We start from the raw sequence: 10,593 nt of genomic DNA, 5'->3' as shown, positions 1-10,593 counted from the left end.
TCATTCAATTATGAATTTTAGATATTTGATTTGATATATATATATATATATATTGTTTGATAATGCATTATTTAGATTTTAAATTGACAAATAAAGGTCCGAAATATACATACGAATTTAATTGTAAAATTTTACGAAAATTCGATTTGAATTTATGAAAGAAACGGAATTAAAACCAATTAAAAGAAACCATAATGAAATGCTGAATTATTGGGACCATCCGATTAAATCTAACACGGATCTTAAAGATTGTAATTTAAAATTTGAAATTTATATCAACCCTTGGATTCCACACAGCACGAATCTCAAAGCAACCCCACTTAATAGCCCCTCTCCCTTCTCTCTTTCTCTCCTCTCCCCCCCTCTACGTGACCAAACAGAACCCCCCCTCTCCATCCGACCCCTTCCCTCTGTCTACGCCAAAACCCAAGAGGGGGCTCCGCCCCCCTCCGCCCTCCCCTCTCCCGTCGCCGGCGAAACCACCAAACCCGCCCCCCTTGCTCTCCTCTCTTCCTCTCTGCCGTGACAGCCCCAAACCCGCCCCCTCTCCTCCCTTTTTTCCGCCAAAAACAGGGCCCCGCCCCTCCCCTTCCGCTGCTGCCACGGCCAGCAGCCGCTGCCCCCACTCTCTCCTCTCTGTCCTTCTCGGTCTGACCCGCCAGACCCACCAGAGCCCGCCCCTCTCACTCTTTCTCGCTTCTCCTTCTCTCCCATGAAACCCTAGCTTTTAGGGTTGCGGTGTGAGTCATCTCGGTTTGATTGGTGCTGTCTCGGTGCTTGATTGGTGCCATTATGATGCTTGATAGTGCTCGAGTGAGGTGGCCGCAAGGCGAGAAGAAACCCTCGGACCCGATCAATTTCTTCCGACATTTTTCTCCTTCGGTTAATTTCTAAAATTCGTGAATTATGTATTGATGAATTGATTAATGTCGTAGGATGTGAATTGACTAATTATCGAAGTACGGGTTGTTGATTTTCCCGACTCGATCGAATTGCTCGAATAAATTAAGTATAAGGGGTTATATTGTAAGAAATGATTAATTGTAGGAAGTGATTTGTATAAATTAAAGGGGCTAAAATGTAAGAAAGGATTAATTGTAGGAAGTGATTTGTATTAAATAAAGGGAATTGTAGTTAATTTCACCTTTGCTCGGGTTGTTGATTTTCCCGGTAAATGGTGCTGATTTTGTGTGTGTACCAGTCCTTGACTTGACAGGGACCAAAAATGTAAATAAATTAAACTGAAGGTTGTTTTGTGCAAAATACAAGCCTTGGGGATCTTTATAAAAATAAGGGGTATGAATTATAAAATATAAAGCCTATGTGAGTTGTATAAATATAAGGGACCAATTTGTAAGATGTAAATTGTTTGAGGCTATGGCCGGCCATGCATGTGAAGTATTATAATTTGAGCCATATGTAAATTTAAATAATTGTAAAGAGGACTGAAATTGAAATGTTATAAATGGACTTTGAGTAAATGGTGAATTGTTAATTAGGGGCTTAAACCTTTACTAAATTATGGGTCTTTAATTAAATTGAATTGGAATAAAATAATTGATACGTCCAATGGACCAAAGTGTAATAAGGTGAAAGTTTATATAAGGGCCGACCATATATATATAATTTTGAAATTGGACTTGAATTAAAATGACTATAAATGAGCCGAAAGGTATAAGAGAATTGACGAATTGAAAGACGACTTTTGAAATTTAAGTTTTGAGAATGTAACCGAACTAAACCAAGTAATCGTATAATATAGGTGTAGGCTCAGTCGAGCCAGATTTCGCGAGGCAATTCGAGACGCCTGATCTTTAAATTAAGCGGTACGCTCGTCATAATAAGGTGCGGGATTCTTGGACTTGTTTGATACTTTATTTTCAGGAATTAAACTGTGTTTTCGTTTGTCATGTTGAATATCATTGATTGCATCACTGAATTGCGTAGAGCATTTGCATAGCCCAATCAAATTAAACTCGAATTGATCTGAATTGAATGATTTGCATACTGGTATGGTTATAGGTTATGTCGATCTATTGTGATCTGATTTTGATTTAAAGTCACCACGAGTGGAATTGATATGTGTGTGAATGGATTTACGAAGTTAAGCACTTGGATCCAATTAATTTGCCAAGTCCGGCTGTATGCTGACTTGGATTCCCAGGATCCTAAATGGCCTTAGGTGAACGGCCCTCGATATTCCCAGTACCGGTTGGGACGAGGGAGGGTGATTATGTTATGAGATGTGTGATTGGAAATCGTGGTTGACTTGTGTAACGTCTATGGCTCGGTAGCATTTTCCTACGTGTTAATGCATTTGAACGATCGATTGAACGTGACGAATATTGAAAACGATTCTAAAGTGGATTTTCTTTATATGATTCGAACCAGACCTTAATAAACTGTTAAGCCAAGCGATTGCAGATGGGTGTCAGATAAAGGGTCCAGCGGTTGGCCATCTGTAGGTGTCAGTAACCCTACAGATGTGGGTTTGATAATGGTTCAGCTCGAAAGAACATCTGTAATTGCTACAAGCCCTACTGAGGATTCATTCTAAACTGTGGCAAATTTCGCACTGAGGATTCATTCTCACCCCCTCCCTCCCAATTATTTTCAGGTTATTTTATGCGGACGCAGCGAGTGAGGATATTGGTAATGCATATAAAAGATCCACTGCCTTGCGTGTATATGTGACGCCTGATTTATACACGCGGCAGGCTGTCAGACCCGGTGGATTTGGGGTGTGACAGACAACTTCTCCCACACCTTACCAGTATCCGAATGAGCTTACTAAATGCTGGTATGAGACCATCCTTGCACTCGTCATTCTTCGCTTGTGTAAAATTTCCTATTGGTTACTCTGTACCAAATGCTGGTATGAGACCATTACATGTGTTCTCTTTCTCACCGACTTCAACTTCTTACAAGCTGTTGCGTTTTGGTTGCTCAAAACATTGTTGGACTGATCAGTATTAGAATTGATAATCAACGAAGAACAGGGGCGGACGCAGGATTTTTGTCAGGGCAGGGCAATAATCGGATGCAAATAGCTTATCGGGTTCAAACCCAATAGCTTATCGGGTACAGTTTAACATAACAAAAAAATACCAATCAATATAATAAAAATCCTAAATTACTTGAAAAAAATTCAACATTTATAGGGAATTTGAAATCAACATTTTGGTTCAACTTGGCAGCCTCTGCCTTTGAATTAAAAAAAAATAAAAATAAAAACATTTTGGTTCAACTAATTTTCGCTATTTGGGATCAGCGCCTATTTGGGCTCTGCTAATTTGTTTCACTCAGAGTTTATATGGGCTCCGTTCTGTCTATTAAAATTCCAAAATGGGCTACAGGGGGCAATTTGAATTCCAGGGAGGGGCAGAGGTCCGAAAAGCAGATTTTTAGCACTATTTTTGAAAATCCAGCGGGGGGCAGCTGACCCCCCCTGTGCTACAGTAGATCCGCCCCTGACGAAGAAAATGGATCAATACTGTTCCAATCTTCCTCCATTGCAAACAATTTTTTTGTGAGAGGAAGAAGAAAGGGTAAAATTGGACGGAATGTGAAGGCTTGCCTCTAATGGAGGAGGGTCGCGAGGGTGGAAGAGAAAGGGTGAGGCAAGATGGAGAATTGCATGAGATGAAGGAGGGTTTGCGTGGGATGGAGGGCTGCACTGGGAGAGGATGGGTTGATCAGAAGAATAGCGGGAGATGGAAAGTGAAGCAAGTTTTTAGTGCTCAATTTTTTGAAGGGCAAATAGTCTCTTAAATATTTTATTAATATTGATTTACTTTTTTTATTGAGAAAAATTGAAAATGAGTATATTAATAAATAGATGATGTTTAGATGGGGAAATATCTAATTTTTAATTTTAGATGGGTAAATATCTAATTAAAGAAGTTGTGATGGGTATATATCCAAATTTCTCAAATTATTATTACCCTCAACTTTAAAACAGTGTTACGCGGAGGGAGAGAGAGTGAAATTTACTATGCGAATGAGGGACAAATTTCAAATCGCTCGGTCAGACCAAATCCAATTACTCCAGAAGAGAGAAAGCGGAGGGAAACACAATTACTGTTTGAAGGAGGGACACGGTGAGCACCGTATACGTTTTGGTCAAATTCTTCACTCCGAATCAAAGTATAAGTTCACTGTTCGGAGGAGAGACCCATTTACGAAACTCTTCCTTTCATTTTCATTAATGAGCTTTTACCTAAGGCTTCTCGTAAAAAAAAAAAAAAAAAAAAAAAAAAAAAAAAAAAAAACGTGCTGGAGTACAGATTTTCTGTGGAATTAACTCGTGTACGTATATAGTGCAGTAAAAAACATGTCGTCTCCTGTTAGTCTGTCACGGAGTAAATTCAGAATTAAAATATAATTTGATATGGTCTAAATTCGCAATCTAAAATATAATATTGATATAATTAGAAAATAATATGTTTTATAATTCAATAATATAATTTGTGCAAAACTAATTAGAAAATAATATGTTTTATAATTTGTGCAAAACTAATTAGAAAATAATATGTTTTATAATTTGTGCAAAACTAATAAATTTTTGTATATTTCGTTCCGAGCTACTATTTTTCGTTTGGTGTGCTTGAATGAGCAAATATAGACTGTTATTTGTTTGTTTTTTGTGGGTTTTCTTACTATTCTACTAACTCAATAAAATGTTGAATTAGGAACTATTTTCAATTTTAGAGTTAGATCTATTCTTTTTCTATTTCTGATTTCATCAAAACGTCCAGCAGTTATTTCACTATGTCGAATGGAGGTGAGATTATATTTATGCGTATTCCATAAGTATTTTAGCCGGGATAAATAACTCAGGTCTACAACATTTTTTTTTCAATAACACACAAAGAAATATTTTACTTAATTTTTCTTATAGCCACAAAATATCCGGCCTAAAAAATATTGATATGAGTAATTTGTCACAGTTTTTCCAATAAATTCAATTATATAATATTCTTTCTATTTTCAAAGAAATATAAAAATATTTCGAATATTTCAATACAAAAAATAAATAAATCATAATATTTTTTATTTAATTAAAAAAAACCAACACCGGAGAATTATTTCTCAGAAAGAGACCCTTTAAATTTGGAGAATTATTTCCGGAAAAAAGATGCTGAATCTGAAAAATAACTCTCAGGTTTGGACAAATATGAAAATAAGTTGAAAATGGGTGCATATTTTGAAATTTTGAAATTTTTTTATATTAATAAATTTTTGGATAATGTCTGTATGTGTTATTTAACGGGTTCGGATTATTTGACAATAAATATTATAATTTGGGCAATATAATTCTTAATTAAAATTTGAAAATTAAAAAAGAATTATATATAAAATGTTGTTGGAATTTCATGCAATTTTAGTGTCATTTGATATTCCATCAAAAACCATGAAATATAAATAGTTACAAGAGCTGTTTAACAAACATTAAAACCCGCATCAAATATTATCAATTTTTTATATGCATCATATAAGTATAGTATAAATTACATTTTAAAAAGGAAGCAGCTAACAGTCCACCAAAAATTCCCGGAATAATTCTGTAAACATTAATACCAAATCCTGTAAACATCAATACTAAAATCCTGTAAACTAATTCAACAAATCCTGTCAACATAAAATTTTTAATTATGTGTGGTCCCCAATAACTTCCACTTTAACTATCACTTTAACCACCACTTTAACCACTTTAACTACTTTGACTGGAACCACTTCTAGACCTTTGACTAGGACCACATTTAGAAGATCTCTAACAGTTTTTCAAAACTAAAAACTAACTATGACTACATTAAAACTTTGTAAACAGAAATATGTAAAAAATATTCGAGTTTTTTTTTTTCAAATTTTTTTCAAATTTTTTTTTTCAATTTTTTTTTTCAAAACTTTATTTTCGAAATTTTTATTTTCCAAAATTTATTTTCGAAATTTTTATTTTCCAAAATTTATTTTCGAAATTTTTATTCAAAATTTTTTTTCAAAATTTTTTTTCAAATTTTTTTTCAAATTCTAGATACTACTTTTAATTATTTTGAATTATGTACCTTACTACATAACTCTGTAAATAGTTTCGTTTAATCCTATAAACCGGTAAAAAAAAATTCAATTTTTAAAATTTTTCAGTATTTTATTTTATTTTTCAAATTTTATTTTTTTAAAATGTAAAAAAGAATTCAAATTTTGTTTTCAACTAATTCTGTAAACATCAATACTAAATCCTGTAAACATCAATACTAAATCCTGTAAACTAATTCAACAAATCCTGTCAACATAAAACTTTCAATTTTGCAAACATCAATACTGTAAACATCAATACTAAATCATGTAAACTAGTTCAACTAATTATGTAAACATCAATACTAAATTATGTAAACTAATTCAACAAATCTTGTAAACATAAAACTTTCAATTCTGTAAACATCAATACTGTAAACATCAATACTAAATCATGTAAACTAATTCAACTAATTATGTAAACATCAATACTAAATCCTGTAAACTAATTCAACTAGATACTACTTTTAATTATTTTAAATTCTGTAAACCTTACTACATAACTCTGTAAATAGTTTCGTTTAATCCTATAAACTGGTAAAAAAAAAAATTAATTTTTCAATTTTTCAATATTTTATTTTATTTTTCAAACTTTATTTTTTTAAAATGTAAAAAAGAATTTGAAAATTTTTTTTTCAAATCTCCTTTTAGATACTACTGCTAATTTTTTTTAATTTTGTAAACCTTATCACATAACTCTGTAAATAGTTTCGTTTAATCATCAATACTAATATAACCACAAAAACTATGACAATTAGCAGCTTGTGCAAAATTGACCTTTAGCATGATGACATCATTTCCTTGTTCTTACTTATCAGTACCTAATAGAAAAATTTCTCATGATTGAAATCTAAACTGATCTCTTTCAAATATCCTTCTAAATGCTACTTTCAATTATTTTAAATTCTGTAAACCTTATCACGTAACTCTATAGATAGTTTCGTTGAATCATGTAAACCGGTAACAAATAAATACTAATAAGTTATGAAACAACTATAATATTTTTGCTGATTTAGATCTTTCTACATTATTATGACAGAAGATACAAATGCAGAATAAATTAGCAGCCCTAGCTCTACTGTTCAAATAGTATACCAATTTTTTTTATAGTAAAGACAATTTTTTTTATAACAACATTAAATATTCAACAACAAATGATTCAACAAAAGGTTCAAATAGAAATACATTAGAAGATAAAAACAACCCCTCCTTACAGTACCAGTGGCCTCCAAAACTACTTTTTTTTCACATCCTTTTTTGCCAACATATACTGGTATACCAGTGGCCTCCAAAACTACAGATTTCTTCAACTTGTCTGAAAAAAAGAGTCAATTTTAATGAATTATAGGAAATACTCATAATTTTGCCAAATTTAATAATGATCTATACTAATAGCAATACCAATAGCAACAGTTGTATTAACAAGTATACAGTGACAACATCAGTAGCAATGCAATAAGGAATATATAATTCTGTCATGATTATATTATTTTTCATAGGAAAGGGTCATCAGAAATGCGTATTATGCTTGATTATTTTTTGGCTGTACATTCATTTATATTTAATGCAAATTCAAAAAATAAAGTTTTTCATAGGAAAGGGTCATCAGAAATGCGTATTATACCCGATTATTTTTTGGCTGTACATTCATTTATATTTAATGCAAATTCCTTTTCTAGCCATCAAAGCATGAACTGAATAGTAGAAAATAAAAGAACTTATAAAACTGACCTAGGGGCAAAATGGACCAAAACACTAAAAAAATTACTAAATAAAAATGACTTGGAATCTGGACTTGAAGCTTATACAACAGGTAAAGGACATCTCAAACACTTAATTATGAATTTGACACAATTTTAGGACTAAAAGATTAATTAGAAATTGCAAAACAAATCAGGTCTGTAAAATAAAATAAAGCAGTGAGAAAGTCAAATCATTTTGAGAGTTTACTACATTGATATATGCTTCTGGTACAAGCAGGCATGATACATGCATTCTAATTGATGTGACCATTAATAACACACATGCTGGTATTAGACCTAACTATATGCTAGAAATTTCCAAATAACTATATGCTGGTATTGGCAACTTCAATGTTGGTGTTGGCAAAAGAAAACAGAAAACTTCATTATACAACAAATTATTTGGTTGTTTTGAGAAAAAGATGGGAGATCAAAGCCTTCAAATTTTATTAATTGGAATTATTTACTAGATCACTGTATTGTGATTGGTAAAACATAAAACAGTGCAAAAAAAAGCAAAAAGAAAAAAAAAATAAAAAAAAGAAGAACATAAACCCAATTACATCAGTTCTATTGTTATATGCTGGATACGTCTCACTACAAATGCTGATTATAAAAGTTTGGCCTTGTACATAAAGGACTACACTATGTTTAGTTCAAAGAAGAAGAAAAATGAACTAATAAATCATGGAGGTCATTGGGTGTATAGAATAAAACTAATAATCATCAAGATAACAAGACACCAACAAAATAACTATATGCTGGTATTAGACCATTAATAACGCACGTGCTTCTGGTACAAGAAGGAGCATTGGTGGTACCGTACTAGTCGGTAAATTGTAGCATTTGTGGTACCATGCCGGTAACCGTAGTTGCAGCATTGATGTGTACAAGCTAATTAACACGCCAATACACACAAGTAGCAGGGTTGTATTAAGATAAAAAAAAAAGAGATTGAAATCGTTGATATCCATATTGTAATGTTTCTTTGAGACATTTTATCAAGCAACTTACGTGCACACCCAAATTACACATAATTCGTCTGAAATTACACAGATCCAAGGGGAAATCCCAAATTTTACTCCAATTACAATTAACATTCACTCACCTAAAGAAATAGCTCATGTAACCACAATTTCTGAATATATCGACAATTAGAGATAATGCACATTTTGTTCAGAACATTTGCTTTATAATTTTCTCAAGCAACAATTTCCAAATCAAAATTTAGGAACAATAAACAGCTCACTGTACGTGACCTAAGTAATTAGCAAAGTTACCCACTCGATTACACTTCCACAAAGAAGAAAGAGAGATAATGAAGTTATAACAGGGGTAGATCTTGAGAAGCGGGACCTACCTGGAAGTGAATGTCGGAAGCAAGGTGCATTTTTCACATAGCAGCAATAAGGCTTCTTGCTGACATGGCGTCGAACTGCGGGGGAGAAGAAGGCGAAGACGCAACCTCTATGCTGATGCCTCCAGTGGGAACACAACAGCTTCTCCGGTCAGATTGGAAGCTTATAAAATGATATTGAAACCCGTAACAGCAGCTACTCCGGTGGGAACACGACCAGCTACGTCAGGTCTGAGACCGTCGAGTCAACAGTAAGGAGGAGGGTGCAGTGGCGTGACGAAGGGACAAGAAGGAGGTGGAGGCTTCACGAAGGGAGAGGAGCGATAAGAGGTGAGAGTGGTGAGAGAAGACCTCTGATCGGAGATAGTGACAGTCGATTGACTCGATTCTCAGATCCGCCATAAACGCAGACCGGGAGGGAGAGAGAGATCTGAGCACGGACTGGAAGGGAGAGAACAGATTTAGAAAGTTCATTTTTAATGAAGATTTCAATTCGAAGATTTAAATGAGAGAGAAAGAGCGCAGATTGATTTAGAAAGCTACGGTAAAGAAATTTTTTATTTCTTTTCTCTTTTAAAAATCGGATTTGAAAATTATAAATTATTTCTTTACCATTATCAAAATTATCAAGCTAATGCATTGTCAATAGAATTGCGTCCTATTTCAATGACAACTAATTAATATATAATCAATATTATTGCTTGTACTCTATATCATTCCAAGTGCATTAAATATTATAACATTTTGACTTTATTTTGATATATACTTCACAATCTACAAAAAAAAAATGACATATTTTAGTTCTTTGATTATGTGTCCTTGATTCTTGCTAAAATAAAACTGAAATAATATAAGTTGTTATTTGCAACTTGGGTAGGATGTTAACATAATTAGCAATCAATTTGTCATTTAAAATATTTAATTATTGTTAAATTTTATTAATTTGATAACTAATTATCATTTTACATTTTACAATAGCACTCATAAGTTGTAAGTTTGTAACTCATAAAGTTTTAAGAAACAATCATCCAAAACAGAATGGAACCAAACTTTCTGAAAATAAAAATCAATTATATAAAATTTTCATATTATATTTAAAAATTAATTTTATAGTATATATAATATTTTACTCTAAATTATATATAAAATCATAAAAAAAGTATAAATACAAAATTTTAAAAATAAATGGATCCGCCCTGAATTACGAGAATCTATCTCTGCTCTAAGGAGGAGTTGTTCGGTAAGCTAAAGAAATGGACAAGGGATTAAGATAGCTAAAGAAAGCTAAAGAAATGAGAGGAGGTGTCTTAAGGAAGAGATAGGATATTAGAAGATTGTCTTAATTCACGCTAAGAAATTGATACTCGGCAAGATTAAATGACTAAAGAAGCTAAATAAAATTCTCTTAGCTATAAGAAG

This window comes from Carex rostrata, chromosome 14 (assembly GCF_964058835.1).
Source record: "Carex rostrata chromosome 14, lpCarRost1.2, whole genome shotgun sequence".
Taxonomy (NCBI): domain Eukaryota; kingdom Viridiplantae; phylum Streptophyta; class Magnoliopsida; order Poales; family Cyperaceae; genus Carex; species Carex rostrata.
The sequence above is the reverse complement of the archived record's forward strand: the minus strand, read 5'-3'. Positions refer to the sequence as shown.